General features: G+C 37.1%; 1 protein-coding gene across 3 annotated transcripts in view; it reads left to right on the top strand.

The window, feature by feature from the left end:
* The window catches only part of LOC127938683 (disheveled-associated activator of morphogenesis 1), a 79230-nt gene that overhangs the window by 14303 nt on the left and 49084 nt on the right, over nt 1-15843 (top strand). For 2 of the 3 annotated variants that reach the window (XM_052535490.1, XM_052535488.1), the window contains exon 1: nt 8728-9027. The exons of the other annotated variant lie outside the window; for it this stretch is intronic. The gene's annotated coding sequence lies outside the window, so the exon portion shown is untranslated. Of the gene's footprint in view, nt 1-8727; nt 9028-15843 lie in introns of those variants that run through there. 3 annotated transcript variants of the gene reach the window in all.

Genomic DNA, 15843 nt, shown 5'->3' with positions numbered 1-15843 from the left:
GTCAGTGGGGGACGACATCCAGCATTGCTGGCGAAACTCCAACTGGTGTTGTGGGGTGGAGGACATCCTGTCTGCTGAGTTCTTGTTTGGTCGGTTCATTCTGTCAGGGTTTGGCAAGGAGGAACTCAAATGCAGACAGGAATCACAACACGAAGGGTTTATTAAACACAAAAAGGGGAAAACAAAACCCACGAGGGGGAAAACAAGGACTAGGGCAGATTCAAAATAACTTAACAGGACTAGGTTGACACGATAAACAAAGACTCAAAACACTAGAACACTAACTACAAATAAACACTCACGGTAATACAAAGACTTCTTCAAGGATACAGAAACATATAGAGACACATCTGTAGAAACAATCACATCTGTAGAAACAATCACATCTGTAGAAACAATCACATCTGTAGAAACAATCACATCTGTAGAAACAATCACATCTGTAGAAACAATCACATCTGTAGAAACAAGTAGGAACAGTCACGGTGTGGAACAATGAACCGACAAAAGACAGAGCACACTAGGGGATCTAAATAGGGGAACTAATAAAGACACAACAGGTGGCACAGATAAGGCAATCACGACAAGACTAGGATAACAAGGGGGCGGGGCAAGGGAACGAGACAACACAAGCACATGGCCCAAAGACAAGGCTATTTGCTTGTACACAAAACACGGGTCTGTCATGATCCTGCCTCAAGACTAGAGAAAAGTCAGGACATGAAGGGAGAATCATGACAGTACTATAGTAATAAAGAGAAAGATTGAATGGATTACTTGCCACTTGAACTGAGTTCTTGTTCACTTGTTCACGAGACAGAACACAGCATATACCTAATGATTATAAACGAGAATTGTTAATGATATTGCCAATATCCACACAGCTGACAGCTTTACCTGTTGTAGTTTGTTCAAGTTCTGCCTGAAATAGAGGGTGTTTTTCTGCCCTTTAACTTGCATGTCTATGTCATTTCTCAATTCTCTCTGATGAAAAAAATAAACATAAAGATACAAATAAAAATGGTGGTTATTATTAATAATTCTTAAATTAATACCAAATAGCAGCATTGCTGTTTGAGCCTCGTGTGCTGTAGGTGAAGAGCTGAATAAACACTGGTAACCTGAAGCATTTTGTTAGTGGATTAATTAGGCTATATGGGAAATTGGTAATTAGATATTTATACAACATAAAGATAAGATTACAACTTCTATATGGACAAAAATATGCAAATGCACAAGTGAACTTGAACTAACTTATGTGGTATAGTCAGAAAGAATGTGTATGTGCTCTTGGAATTTCCTGTAACAACACGCTGAAACACAGCAAATACACCCAAATTCACATTTTTTATTACAGTAGTGCTCTCTTTATAATGTTATGTATATGACATTCCCAATTACAGTTATTAATGTTGTGGATTGCTGTTGAGCTGCATGCGCTGAAGCCAAATAGCTGAATGAAATCTGGAAAACTGAAGTGCTTTGCTAGCAGCTTATTTAACTGAAGGAAGATTGAGATTAATCCGTTATTTACACAACATAAGCATAATTTTAAAACTTATATATTATGTACAAAAATATGCAAATGCACACGTGAACTCGAAGTAAGTTATGTGCCAAACAGAATATGTAACTTTTGTTGTGGATGTCCTTGTCTCGTAACAATGTGCTGAAACATCGCAACTAAAAAAGAAAAAGAAAAAAGAATTCAACGCACTAAAACATTGGAAACAAAGATTCCACATTATTCTACAATACATGTTCTCATTATAATTTTATGTAGCATATATGACAGATTTGCCCTGCACATGTTGCATGTAACTGTATTTTCCTTTTTGAAGTAATTACTGCCAAATTTCAAGCAATTGAAAACGATCATGGCGAACAGTGCGCATCAATTGTCTCTAAACTTTCAATATAGCCATCAACCAAATGTTCTTATCGGATCGATAACGGTAACCGTAAAAATTAACAGTCGATTTATCATGCATCCCTATTGAATATATTTATCTTGTTTCAGCTATATGTGAATTATGATAAATAATCATTTTAGTTTTTATTAACCGCATGGATGGCCATTGTGCCAATTCACTTTCGCTGAACATTCTGATATAATAATTAAATTATTTTGTGTGTCACAAAAGTAAGAAAGTTAAACAGTATTCAAAAGACATGAGGCTGAAAAAATAACTACAAAACTACATTTTTATTAATTCTTCAACTATTAATTTCCGTGTTGAATAGGATACTCTGTCAAACTTTCTAAAGTCTCTTTGTGAATCCTGGATAGGTCTGATCTGGATACAGTGACTAGCAAAAGTATTCAGACCTTATATTGAATCAGTTCTTAGATTGAAATTTAGGTCAGAATTATGTCAAGACACTGTTTTACAAGCTTCCTAGTCTAAGACTTAATTTGTGATTTATACTGTAATAATGATTTGAATAATAGTTATGGAAAAACCAAGTGAGAGTTAAATATAAAAGGCCTTTTAATTAATTCCCTTTTATACTGAAAGCATAAGGACTATCAGGAGTCTTCTTGTCTCTCATGATTGCATGTTTGTTGCATAGCCATCCCAGGTTTGACATGTATGTGCATGTATAAAATGTGCTGTGGTAAGTACAGTTATGGTGTTTACCTCACCTTCACTAAATGTCTCCAGGTTCAGGTCTATGCAAAAGTTCTGTGTCTTTCTCCTGACTTCTGATATAGATGCAGAACTGGGTTGCTTCTGACCCAGAATCTGTGCTGGTGAAACTCATTGCTGATGTCCCCTGGAGTGTCAGCACCGGCTGTTCTAGTTCTTCAAAATAAGGCCATTTTCTGAGTTTTCACTCCAAGCATCTGCAATGCAAGTTGTTGAGAATTAGGTCTTTGGCATGCTTGTCCATTAAAAAGTCTCCAACGTGTTTGCATGTTTCCCAAAGGTCTGCTTAAGAATTTTGTCAAATCCCGCTTTTATTTAATCCACTTCCTTCCACAATTTGGTTTATTCCTTCTCTAATTAAATGAACATAAATTAAATCTTGTGATCCACTTGGGACTTTGGGGAGCAACCTCTTGCTTTCTGCCCAATGACAAGTGATGACCTATTTTCCAGTCTCCTAACAGCACTGCTCTCAGCAGAAAAAAGGAAAGGCATTGTTAACACTGTTTCCAGATGCGATGGACTACATTGATAACACAATGAATTGTTGTCGTTTTTCTCCCCGTGGAGTTTAGAGGTTTTGTTTTAACCAGCCTCGATGAGGTGCAGGACATTTTGTTTATAACTAGGCTCATACTGTATTTCTGCATCATCACACTGGGTAGCCCCGCCCACAGTGCAATCTCATTGGTCCCAAGTCCTGCTCCACATAACTGTATGTCAAACATTAAATGTCCTGACTGACTATGATTGTGTCACATGAGATTTTACTTTCAGTGTAGCAGACTGTGCCTGTTTAAGACATGGTATTGTACAAACATGTATTTGTTAGAATGACATAGTAATGAGGAAATTATGAAATTTAATAACATTTAAATGGTGATCATTTGCTCACCGCCATTTCATTTGCCTTTCCTCTCTTCCTTGAGTCACAACAGAAAATCTTAGAAAATATAATGTCTATGCAACAATGCAATGCAATGCAATGTAAAAAAAAAACATGAATTAAAATAGATAAAAGACAAACAGGACTGCCTATAATTAAGTGATACCATATTCTGAATGGACGATGCTGCCGTTATTATCAGTTATAGTAAGTTTTCATTACTCCAAATGCTGGCCCCATCATGGTGGTCTGACTAACTCAGTCTCTTCTAAAGACCTTGGCTTGCGTACTTGGCTTTGTGCGGCAGGCCTGGTCTGGTTCAGGGTGAGCAGGCAGGGATTGTGTGTGTTACAGCATGACCAGCTTTGCTTCATGTTTTAAGGCACATACCTATGAGACAACAAAATGTCCTGTTTCTCACAAACAGACAAACATGTCATCTTGTTCAGGCATGTTTAAATGGTAAAGGAAGATTCCCTCCTGCTGTGCCTTGCTCTTCAGCCAAGTTCAGTCCCCAGGTCCTGTTGAGAAGGAGGTCTTGTATGAGCTGGTTTGCTTTTCCATGAGTACAAAAAAGGACTTGTGTAATGTACCATCTTGAATGAAATCTAATGAAGCTAATGAAGCTAATATGAAATGTATTTTTTATTTTATTTTATTTTATTGTATAATTTATTTATTTATTTTAGAAATATTTATTTTTATTTGATTGTAGGCTAGGAAATGTAATTTTGTTTTATTTAAAAAAAAATGATTTTAGAAATATAGAATTTTATTTTATTTTCAGAAATACCTAAAATAACGTTTCTTAAAATAAATATTTCTAAAAAAGGACAAGGTAAAATGTGTCTTAAAATAAAGTTATTTTATTTCAAGACATATAAGTTATTCAAAATAAAATACATTGTTGAAAATGTTTGAAAGAGTGCTTTTGGCGAGTTATACAAAGTTCATCTTAGTCAAATTTTTTATATATATATATATATTTTTTTTTCATCTTTTAACCGGCAGTACCAAACCTGTTTTTTATTTTTTGCTTGCTTGCATGCTTTTGTTTGAATGCTGCACTGTGATTCAGTGATTGTCACTATTGTTTCACTAACATCACGTGGCATTTCTCGACCATAAACATGTCTAGCTGAAGGTTGAACTTCTTACTCAGCAGGCGGGTGTTGCTTCTTCGCTGTTTACGTGCCTTAACTGGGTTTATCACCACACCTGTTAATATATAATTTACTAATTGTTATTGTTTCATTTACCTACTAATTGTGTGTATTCAGAGGCGTGGACTTGGTGTGTTTTGAGTTACTCATGTGCAGCAGAGCAGGTTTTAAACACGTAAGAGGATAACCGGATTTAGCACTTTGTGGGTCAGCAGTGGCCAATATGTCTGGGTTAGTTTCCTTTCTCCCAACAATCACGTGGTTATTTCTTTACCCCACTGTGTCTCTCAGTGCTCCAAATAATACACAGTCAGAAGCATGCGGGTTAGATATGACACAGGAAACGTGAGTGCTAATGGACTTCCCACCACACTTTCTCTTTATCCATTCAAGCCTACCGCAATCCTCCCGGCTTTATGAAAAATGCAGGACAGTGTGGGGAACACTGGTGCTGATGTTTCACATGGATGGCTTTCATAATGTGATCGTGCCATGCTGCATAACAGAACGAGAAACCTCTGATCCCCTCATCAGCACGGCCTTTTACTGGCTCTTAGTGAACAGGATAACACAGCAAGACGTAGACTTTAGCAGGGCGCGTTAGATTACTGCGGTAAGGTTTCATCATCAAAAAGAACAGGACACATCTGGGATCAACAAGTGAAAGATTCCAGTAATCTGGCGTAAGCATGATTCCAGCTTTCACAACAGCTGCAGTGCAGCGAAGAGTTCGAAGTTCCATTTTGGGCGCCATTTAGGTCTTTTGAAAGTCCATCATAAACTCTTTTAAACCGCTGTTCTTAACTGATTCTGGTGGGGCTTTTTCTTAACAGCACCCATGGGCGATTTAGAGCAATGATGATAATGCCAACTGCTCTCCAGACTCAAGCAGAAACAAGCTGGAGTCAACATCATTGCCTTGGAATGCGCATTGGAAAATGAGTCCATCCCTTGTAAACGCAATGCAAATATGGCGACATATTAAGAGAGTTCGGCTTGTACCGGGAGAGTGATTCGAAAGCATAAGGAGCCATATGCTCTCTATAGCACAGTTTAGATATACCAGAAATGTATTCATAATAATATTTGTGACATTAAATAGTTATTTAATTAGTGTCACATGTTAAAAGTTCAAATTAATGGCCCAAAAAAACAAAAAAAAATTCTGTTATTACTTGGAGTTTGCTTTTGTAGAACAGTTTTCAGTTATCAAGTTATTTATTTTAGAAAAGTTTTTTATTTTTGTTTGTAATATTAGTCTGTCTTGCTTGTCCTGCACGGTACATTTATCAACCATCGCAATCTGTACTGGAGTGAATGTAATTTTCATTTAGTCCTTAAAAAATGTTACTTGAAATAAAATAAACTTTAAATAAAAATTAAATAATGTTTAATAAAACTTTTTTTTACATATTTTGTTTCAGCTAGTTGCCAAAAAACAGTTCTGATTTTCATTTAGCTTGACATACTAAAATAATTAAAAGCAAAATAAAAATACAGCCCTTTATCCGCAACCACTTTTAACACAACCTTAGGAGGTATATTACTCCTGGAGGTCACATGGGATTACCAGACAGGGCAGAAGAACATGATTTGTGCACAGCACCATCAGATAACTTTGATTCAGCTCATTTACAGGCGGAAACAACTCCATAAAATAGAAACAGAACAAGTCCTCTGTGTCTGCACAGCTGCAGCTCAGACGTGGCATTGTGCTGCAGGCGCGCGGGGTGTTCAGGAGATGTCTATGATCTGTGAGAGAGGAGATTGAGATCTCGTTCTGGCTTTGACAGCACGTCTCAGAGCTTGTTCGGCTGCAGATTTGGCAGAACGCGCCACAGATTTTGGCAGCGAATTGTGCATTGTAGGAACTGAGCTAAATTATCCTTTTCGCAACACTAGATCGACCATGATACATGTTACTATTTTTAGTTTTTCTACCTGTCAGAGGCGTCCAGTAAAAATTTCTGAAGGTGTTCCAGAACACGACATTTACGTCAATTCAATTGGCCACAGCTCTTTAAACCTAAATTGCAATAGAAACAGGGCTGTGTCTGGGACATTCAATTATAGGGCTCAGATGTAATAAATCACATGCAGATTTTTTTTTTTTTTTTTGAGGTACAGTGACGTCAACATCACTTGTCTGTACTAGATAAGCTGTTGTTTGAGGTAATCATGATGTTGATGTGTTTTGTGATCACTGAAAACAGTGTAGTCACCCATGTCGGTGGTGCAGCCAGAGCAGAGGCCTTGCCCTCATCATCATCATCATCATCATCACACAGATAGAGCTTGGAGGCATGACCAAACCTGTGAGTTCATCAAGTACAAGTTGCCCTTCTTTTTTTTTTTGGTTGACTGATTTAAGCAGATTTCAAAACAAATCCATTTTATAGACACAATAAGGGATATGGATTAATGGGCAGCTTATAGTCATCTATAAAAATAATTTTCATCTATGGTTGGGATGCACAATATATACAGAGAAAATCTACTTATCTGGACCGATCAGAATTTTTTTACATCTATGAGTCCTTCCATATTTGTATTGGCCAAAATGTTATTCGTTTACAATCGAAATCATTTCATCTTAAAATATCAACTGGCCAAAACGTCTATATTGCTTCCACATAAAGGATCTGCACCCTGCTTCAGACCCCTAGCTCCAAGTCTAATAGCCCACCCTCTCCTCTTCATAGCCACAAGCTTTCTTCCAGTCTGTCTCTCTCGTGGCTATTCCAGTGGGAATGGGGCTTGTCTGTTTTTGCAGCTGCTGGCGGAGCTTTGAGAAGGAAGCAGATGCCTCATGTTACCGTGTGCTTGATTAAACAGGTGAACTGAGTCTAGCTCTGAGCATATTACTTGTACATTTTCAGATATTAACCAAGCCTTATGAATTGGAATATAAACAGTACAGTTAAAGTTGTGCCAAATACAATCATTTACAGTAGACTGTCTACATTTCAGAAGCCATGGATATCTGTAAGATAATATTCTTTGGCCGTATACGTGTTTGTTTATACATTATACATTCCAGACTACAACTGTATGTCTTCCAGCTTATAGTGACTCCTGTGCATGTCATGCTTAACTACCTTAAACACAGTACTAGGACTGACAGGAAGGCAAACGCTCTTAATTATCAGTTGATTGACACCTGCCTCACTTGCTCCACTGTGTTCAGGCTGTCATCGGTTGATTACCGAGGGTCGGCAGAGGTTGAGAGTACTTTCAGACAAGCTTTCCACAAGCTCCACGGGAGGGTAGCTTCAGTGTTTTGTTCCCTACTCTCCGCTGTTAGTATGTCCGCAGCTGCCACACAGCCTCCTGTGCCGAACACAACAAAAGCTACACCCCCTGCCATCAGATTTTCCCCAGTTTACTATTTAAGCCATTAATTACATTTTCTGCTGCTTGAAGCATTTTAGTATTAAGCTGCCGATACCATTTGTCTATTCAAAGATGGACACTAGATACTGTGAAGTCTAAAAAAAAATCAAATGCAAAGAAAAAAATTGAGTGTAATGGAGAATGTAAAATAACAAGACCACCATACAATGGTCCTGTGTTGATAGGGGATATTGTCAGTCCAACATTTACTTTAGTATCTAAATGGAGACATTCCATAGATTCTATTATTTTTGTATACAGCTAGCTTTAAAATTCAACCTTTGAAGAAAAAAATATATAAAATAAATAAATAAATGTATTTATACATGCATGCATACAAGCATACATCAGCATATTCCAAAATGAGGTTTTGTCTTATTTAGCGTAGATTTAGCCCAAGATATGGGCACACACACATACACAGATAGCAGTGAACACACACACCTGGGTTGTCGATCTCACAGGCCTTCTCTAAACAAACTAAACAGTGCTGCAGCAGAACACAAGGAGAGAGAATGAGGTGGAAAGAAGAGCAGTGGGCGGAGTCTAACTCAGCCTGTATCCTATGAGAGACCTGGGTGTTGAGAAGAGGCGTGGTTTGTCGATAGTAACATCTGTGCCCGTGTGATCAGAGAGAGAGAAAGGAAAAGGCGAGAGGTTGGTGGAGCGTTTGTATGAGATGGGCTGTTGAACCGCAGGGAGACGTTGTATCTGTGTTTACCGGTCAGCCGAGGAGGATTGCTCACACTGGCTCTTAGATATGGAAGCATTCTGGGACTGATGTATAATGACACATTAATTTTCATAATGAATAAAGTGACATCTTTGAATTCTTTTGAAGCATTTTAGAGAAGATCCTCTGCGCTTCAGGAGTCAGTCTTTTTTTCTCTTGAGGGATGTAACCTTAAGCGGACCGTAAGCGAAGGCATAAAGGGTAAGTCAACACAAGCAGAGGTTTTTTCCTGTGTTGTTCTTTAGCTGTGACGGCAGCTGAGCGGTTTTAATAGCTCCTAAAGCCTTGAAGGGTGTGCGTTCTCTCACTGAACGCTGTGGACGTGTACGGCTCTGCAGTGCTACGGTGTCCGCCAGTTTTTAGCTCTGGTTGAAGTGACAAGACATACAGCTCTCCTTTAAACACATGAATTATGCATAAACATAATAAATGAAAGCATTAAAAGGGTTGCATGCATCCATTTGAATATGACCGGACTGGGTGAGTGGAGATAAAGAGGTTGTTGAAAACAGAGATCAGAGACTTTGAAAGCAAACTGCTCTTGTTGTCTTATCACAAATGAACAAGTCTTTCCTCACTGTATTCCTTGTCTTGAGCGTTTTTGGTTGGATGTACTGTACTCTCATAGGATGTGCTGAAAGGAGAACAAGTTGTTTGGTTGTCTTACTCCAGCATACATGGTATCTTTCATGCTCTGAGCTGTCATATTGAGATGGCTTATGGTCTTTTGGTTCAAATGTAAGATGCTGTTACATCTGTTTCAAGCACTACCCCAACCTCAGAGGTATCTGGGTTAAGGCTAAGGCAGTTATGGTTTCAAAAAAGTAGTTTCTGAAGCTTTATCGGTCTCTTGACCTTTATTTTGCTTAATTTTTATTTTATTCTTTCATATATTGAGTCTTTCAGCTGTAAAGCTCTGGATGGTGTCATTCATAATTCATGTGAACATTCGGGCTGAAATCAGGGGAGGTAAATGGTTTTTAATAAGAAGGTGGGGCACACCTTCTGGATTGCAGGATTTAAATTAAGATTCTCATTACACTGGGTCATTGGAAAATTGTTAGAAGAAGTAATCAAAAATGCAAGTTAATTATTATTTTTTAATTGTGGTTGAACTTGGATTATTGCAACAAAAAAAAGTGGGTTGAGTACCGGTCTACTATACATGTGCTGGTTGCTATGGCAACAGCGGGGCAAGGGAGGGACTGATAGCATCCTCAATGCAACGTTTTGCTACACGTGTCCTTTTGCCATATATTGCTACTACATCACTAAATAAATGATATGTTTTGTCTGTTCGACATATTTATGTCCAAAGTGCATAGTTAGCAATTGTTTATGTTAATGGAAAAATATTGATAGGATGCAAAGTGTATAAAACCTTTTTTCTCGCCATATGTCTGATTCCATAACTCATTTTCCTTGTTCGTGAGGATAGGATCAAGTTAGCATTTACGGTGGTCAGAGGAGTCAGCGAGCCACCATACATTTGAGTCAGGTGTCATTTCCTGTCAGTCAGGGTCTCAGAGTTCACCGGTATCTCTCCACTGAAATCATTGCTTCTCTTTTCCACGACCAACACAACTCTTGTGGCCCCCAGGCTGAGGCAAGTTCAAACTACCATCAGAAAACATGCCTGCTGTCTTTGAGCTGTAAATATGAAAATGCATATTTACATTAAAAATAATATGCCAGTAATTTGAGCTTAACTGGTTGTACATGAGTAAGGCTTAGGTTTGGTTAGGGCCAGGGTAGGATAATGAACCACTCATAAGAGGTCACCATTCTGCTAAGCCCAGTTTGGCCTAGCTTCTCAGATGGGAGTGTCAGAGGAATGCTCATGCTTTTGCTCATACTTTTCACAAGTGTGTGTGTGTGTGTGTGTGTGTGTGTGTGTGTGCATTAGGGTCTTTACGGGTCCAAAAATGAATGCCCGAACCCGAAAGAGACCCGTAATGTACTACACCGAACTGACCCGTAAACCCCTCTATTATTTCAAAAGCTGGACCCGGACCTGTGTAGATCAACAAAATGCCGACCTAGACCCGTCTATTATTTGAAAGCTGGACCTGAACCCTCCGGAAAGACACAGTCCCAACTGGACCCAATTGTCACATATTCCACCTTAAATTGCTATTACAAGTCAATAAACAAAAAAATACAACATTTTGTCTTACCTAATTAAAGGAGCCGTAGTCTCTCTTCCTTGTACCTGACTGCCAGTGATGCATTACAATCCTCCCACAAGAAAGTTATCCATGTTATTCCTCTCCTTATTCCAAGTCCAAGCTCAATCCACTCATTATTTCAGTTTCAAAAGTCCACTTGATGTGACGGTGACGGATGACAAATGCAACTGTGCACATGTACATTCTGACTCGAGTTAACTCGCTTAATAACTTTGACTGTTTGCGCTTTTAAACTATAATAACGATTGCTCGATCAGTTCCATGGCCGCTGACGTTATTTATTTGCTATCATCTCTTTGCTCTCTGCTCTGCATTGAGTCTGAATCTGACCTCTAAAATTTTAAGATTAAACGGTTCATTTATATTATTATAAAAATGGTCGAAGTCATTGTGTCCCTCACTGGTTGCCATAGAAACATGACACGCGCTTGAGACTGCATATGCGTGTAGTTGGATCAACCTAAAATATTTGCAATTTGAGCGTCATAGAAAACATTCATGTGACAGTTCACCTAAGATTTTGTTGCTGATTTGAAATGTATTAAATATGAGTGTGTCAAGTCTGCAAGCATTATTACCGTGCGTGCACTTGCATTAACTCTGAGTCTACAAGCTCTGCTTCTAACGGCAGAGATAGAGACTCACACTTTTCTTAATTTTACAAGTTGCAAGTTACAAAAAACACAAGCAGTGTCTGATCACGGCCTGGTGTTCTCCGAATCCGAAAACTCCGATCGCACGGGTATTACACACAATGTTAAACAGACCCGGGACCGAGTAATAGATTGCTGTCTGCAAGGGGGAGCAGCTTTTCAAATCTCTTTATCTACTCCTCCCGTTTTTCCTTCTTACTTACCTCTGACAGGAGGGAGTGTGGAATCTGAACCCCAGCTTTTGGTTCACATTGTAAGAATCCCTGCCTGGCCCATGCCGTGAACACAGTCTTCTGTACTGTATTCCTTAAAACATGAGGGGGAGACAGCCATTAGCTTGATAGTGACCACCACCCTCATGATTAATGAAGGGCTTTTCTCACAATCGTAGTGTTATTCAACACCTCTTTTGAAAGCTTCAGTCTATATCTCACTCTCCAGGTAGACAATTCCTCATTCAGGGGAGCACTCAATGGTTCCCCAGTGTTGTTCTCCACAATGCTGATTTTAAGAAACTATTTTAAGTGCAACTACATCGGTGTGTGAAATCTGTGCTGGGCAGAGAAACTTTGACCCCATCCCAAATGACACAATTGATGTGGACTGTCCTTGTGGTTAAGACTGTTGACGGTCGTGTTTGTCATTTTAAAGGGGAGGGGGGGGTGAAATGCTCATTTTCACTCAATATCCTGTTAATCTTGAGTACCTATAGAGTAGTACTGCATCCTTCATAACTCCAAAAAGTCTTTAGTTTTATTATATTCATAAGAGAAAGATAGTCTGTACCGATTTTTCCCGGAAAAACACGACCGGCTGGAGGCGTGGCGTGTGGGCGGAGCTAAAGAATCGCGAGCGTCAGTAGGCTTTTGCGTTGAGAGCGTTTGGAAGCTGTGACATTACCGTGAGGAAAAAACCATCATCCAAAACAAACCATGACTAAAAGTCAGATTCGGCGTATATTTATGATCCAGAATCAGATCCAGAGGCTGAAATTTAACAAGAGCAGCATCAGCAACGACGTCTCTATGTGGTATGTACTGAAACTGTATATATTTGCTTAGCGGGTTTGGAAAATGACTAAGTTCCACTTTGTCGTCTTTTTTTTTTTTTAAGCTGTACATGTGGAAAGTGCAGTTTGATGACAACATCGCATGTTGTTTACTTGATGTGCTTACGCGCCGATAGCTACACTGTTAGACTTTTAAAGGGTTTTTTACAGTAACTTACTGGCAACACTGTTGCCAGTAAGTTACTGTATTTGAGATTTACAGTACAAGAACCGCATTTTAGTTTTACAGTAACTACATGTTACTGTAATCATGTTTTACAGTAACTACATGTTACTGTAATCATATAATACAGTATTATTACCATTACTGTAAAAACACCTTGGTTAACAGTACATTAATCCTAATCAATCATTAATTCTTACTAAATTAAAATTACACTTTTATAATTTTTATCCTACACAAGTCCTGACATTTACTCCAAAAAGACACAATTATTATGAAACATGAAATTCTTTATTTAAAACATTGCAAATACTTAAAATTGAAAATGTAAATGTGTGAAAGTTCACTTTAAAACTTTCTCAATTCATATCTTATTTTCGAAAAAAAAATACAAATAAAAATAGAGCATGAATTTACATGTATAAAAGCAATTAGAGTGCATTCAATGGCAAAAACACTGCAGAAAATTGTTTTTAAAACAAAGTATCTGGACTATGCATAAAGAGCTGTCGTTAAAGATTCAATGCTGGGACAGTGCAACATTTTTTGTCCTTTGTCTGTATACTGGATTTAACATCCATTAACAAGGAATAAATTAAAGAATTGACAAAATAACATATTATTGAATGTGCATTAAATTATTAAATTCATAGGAAATTACATGAGAAATACGTCACTTAAGAATACTGTAAATTTGGTGTAAAATACTCATATACATGACTAAAACCTAAATGTCCAAAGCAAATATATTCTGAAAGTAGGTAAGTACTCAAGTTTCTCATCTTCTTTGGAAGTCAATAAACCTGGCACATTTGATGACTTGAAACAACCATGAATATTCTTCATTATGTCAAGGAATCTGTCAGAAGTCCCTCTAGGTAAGAATGACAAAGTTAGTCATAAAATTTGCACATTTACACAGAGAATTTAATTTTAAAAAATCCTAAAAATGAACCCTATTACATTTCATCATATAGTTAAACAGTATTTTATACACATGGTTAACACTTTGAGGTAAACTAACAAAACAAATGCTGTTTAATCCAGTCCTGCAATGCCATCATGAAGATTGTTGAAACTATTTTAGGGAGGTGGTGATTCAATGCTATGAATATTTTGAAGAATGTTCTTTGTAGTGATGCTGAACCTGATTCCATATTACAGAGAGGTGTTTCGGATATTTAGCTTAACAGAATAGATAATTAAATAGAAAACTGTCAGTAAATAATAGAAGCAGCACAAACTACATCCTCCAAAATCATCATATTACTGAATCACCTCAATTCAATTTAATCAAAAACAACATTGTAATCATTATTGCAGGATGAATTAAAAGTAAACTGCATTAGTATCCTCAAATTGAAAGTGTCTGTATACAGTAGATGTCCTGTTAAGAAGCATCTCACCTAGTCTGAGTTTCTCCACTCAAACTCCATTAGGTGGCGAAGAAAGGATGACACTGTTGTTGATTACTGTTGTCTTTCTCTTCACAACTTCCCCTGTCCTCCGACTCACTCCGGTTTTGGCGGTGCATTTTGTTCCCTCCTTTGGGTTTATCCTCACAAAAAACCTTTAAGTAAGAAACAATGAATGTAAGAACAAAAAACCCATCAAATTCTTAATATAAATAAAATTTAAAGGAAATTTAATTTTACTATACAATTGAAGTACAAAAGAATCTTAAAAACAGGCTTAAATATTTTTAGAGTCTGTGTGCTGTATTTCTTAAGCAATGAGCAAAAAAAGGCATTTTAGATTTCCTATCCCTCAGTGCCTTTGCTTTAAATGTTTTTGGTAACACTTTAGAATAATGGTCCTTCGTTAAACAGATAGTTCACCCAAAAAATAAACTCTGTCATCATTTATTTCATTTTGGGGCACCATTTACTTCCATCGTTTTTTCCCTACTATGGAAGTGAATTGTGCCTCAAAACTGTTTGGTTAAAAACATTATTCAAAATATATTATTTTGCATTCAGCGGAACAAATACAACTTGAGGGCTAAATGATGACTGAATTTTCATTTTTATTGAGTGAACTGCCTTTTCTAGGTTAATGCAGGAAGTAAAGCAGGACAAATGAGTAGTTCTACAGTATCACTACAGTTACTACCAATAACTTACAAGAAAAAAAAGAATAACTAATCAGTACATAATTGTAAATGTAGGACTGGGATATTTTTATTAGGTAATCAATAATTACTGAATGAGATTGGCCTCATTAAATACTAATAATTATGACAATTTTGTGAAATACCTTTTTAAGTGAATTACTAATCACAACATTAACCTGTGTATGAGATAAAACCACTGGTCCATATTCAGTGTAAAAAAAAAAAGAAAAGTGATAACGTCTAAGACACAGGTTAAGGTTGTGATTAGTAATTAATTTAGTAAAAAGGTATTCCATAATTATTAGTATTTAATGAGGCCAATCCCATTCAGTAATTATTGATTACCTAATAAAAAAATATCTCAGTCCTACTTTACTATTACTTACTGGTAAGTAAATCTTGTTTCCATATTAGTTATTAATCCTGCATAGTTACGTAAAATTACAGACCATCATTCTAAAGTGTTTTCATAAATTATATTTATCTGCCAAAACAATCCAAAGATTTTGTTTGTCAATGACTTAAATTCCACAAGATAATTTTATCTTCTGGAATTTTTAATTTTGTAGTTTATTTTGGCAGATGAAATATAATGTTACCTGGCTAGTTACAGCTACAAGAAAGTAAAAACCTATATAATTTTGTGATTTAGTTAAACAGACAACTAAACACGTTAAACTTTGAATTAACAGAACAAAACAAAGTGTGGAGAAATGAAGATGTACTTACTGTTTTATGAGTTCCAGTGTTGCACAGGCAGTCTCCTGGTATTCAATGTTGAAAACGTTGAAGAAGAAGATGAATACAGAAAGGCATCTGCACATCTCAGG

Source organism: Carassius gibelio, chromosome A20 (assembly GCF_023724105.1).
Source record: "Carassius gibelio isolate Cgi1373 ecotype wild population from Czech Republic chromosome A20, carGib1.2-hapl.c, whole genome shotgun sequence".
NCBI lineage: Eukaryota > Metazoa > Chordata > Actinopteri > Cypriniformes > Cyprinidae > Carassius > Carassius gibelio.
This window is presented reverse-complemented; position numbering and strand designations above follow the sequence as displayed.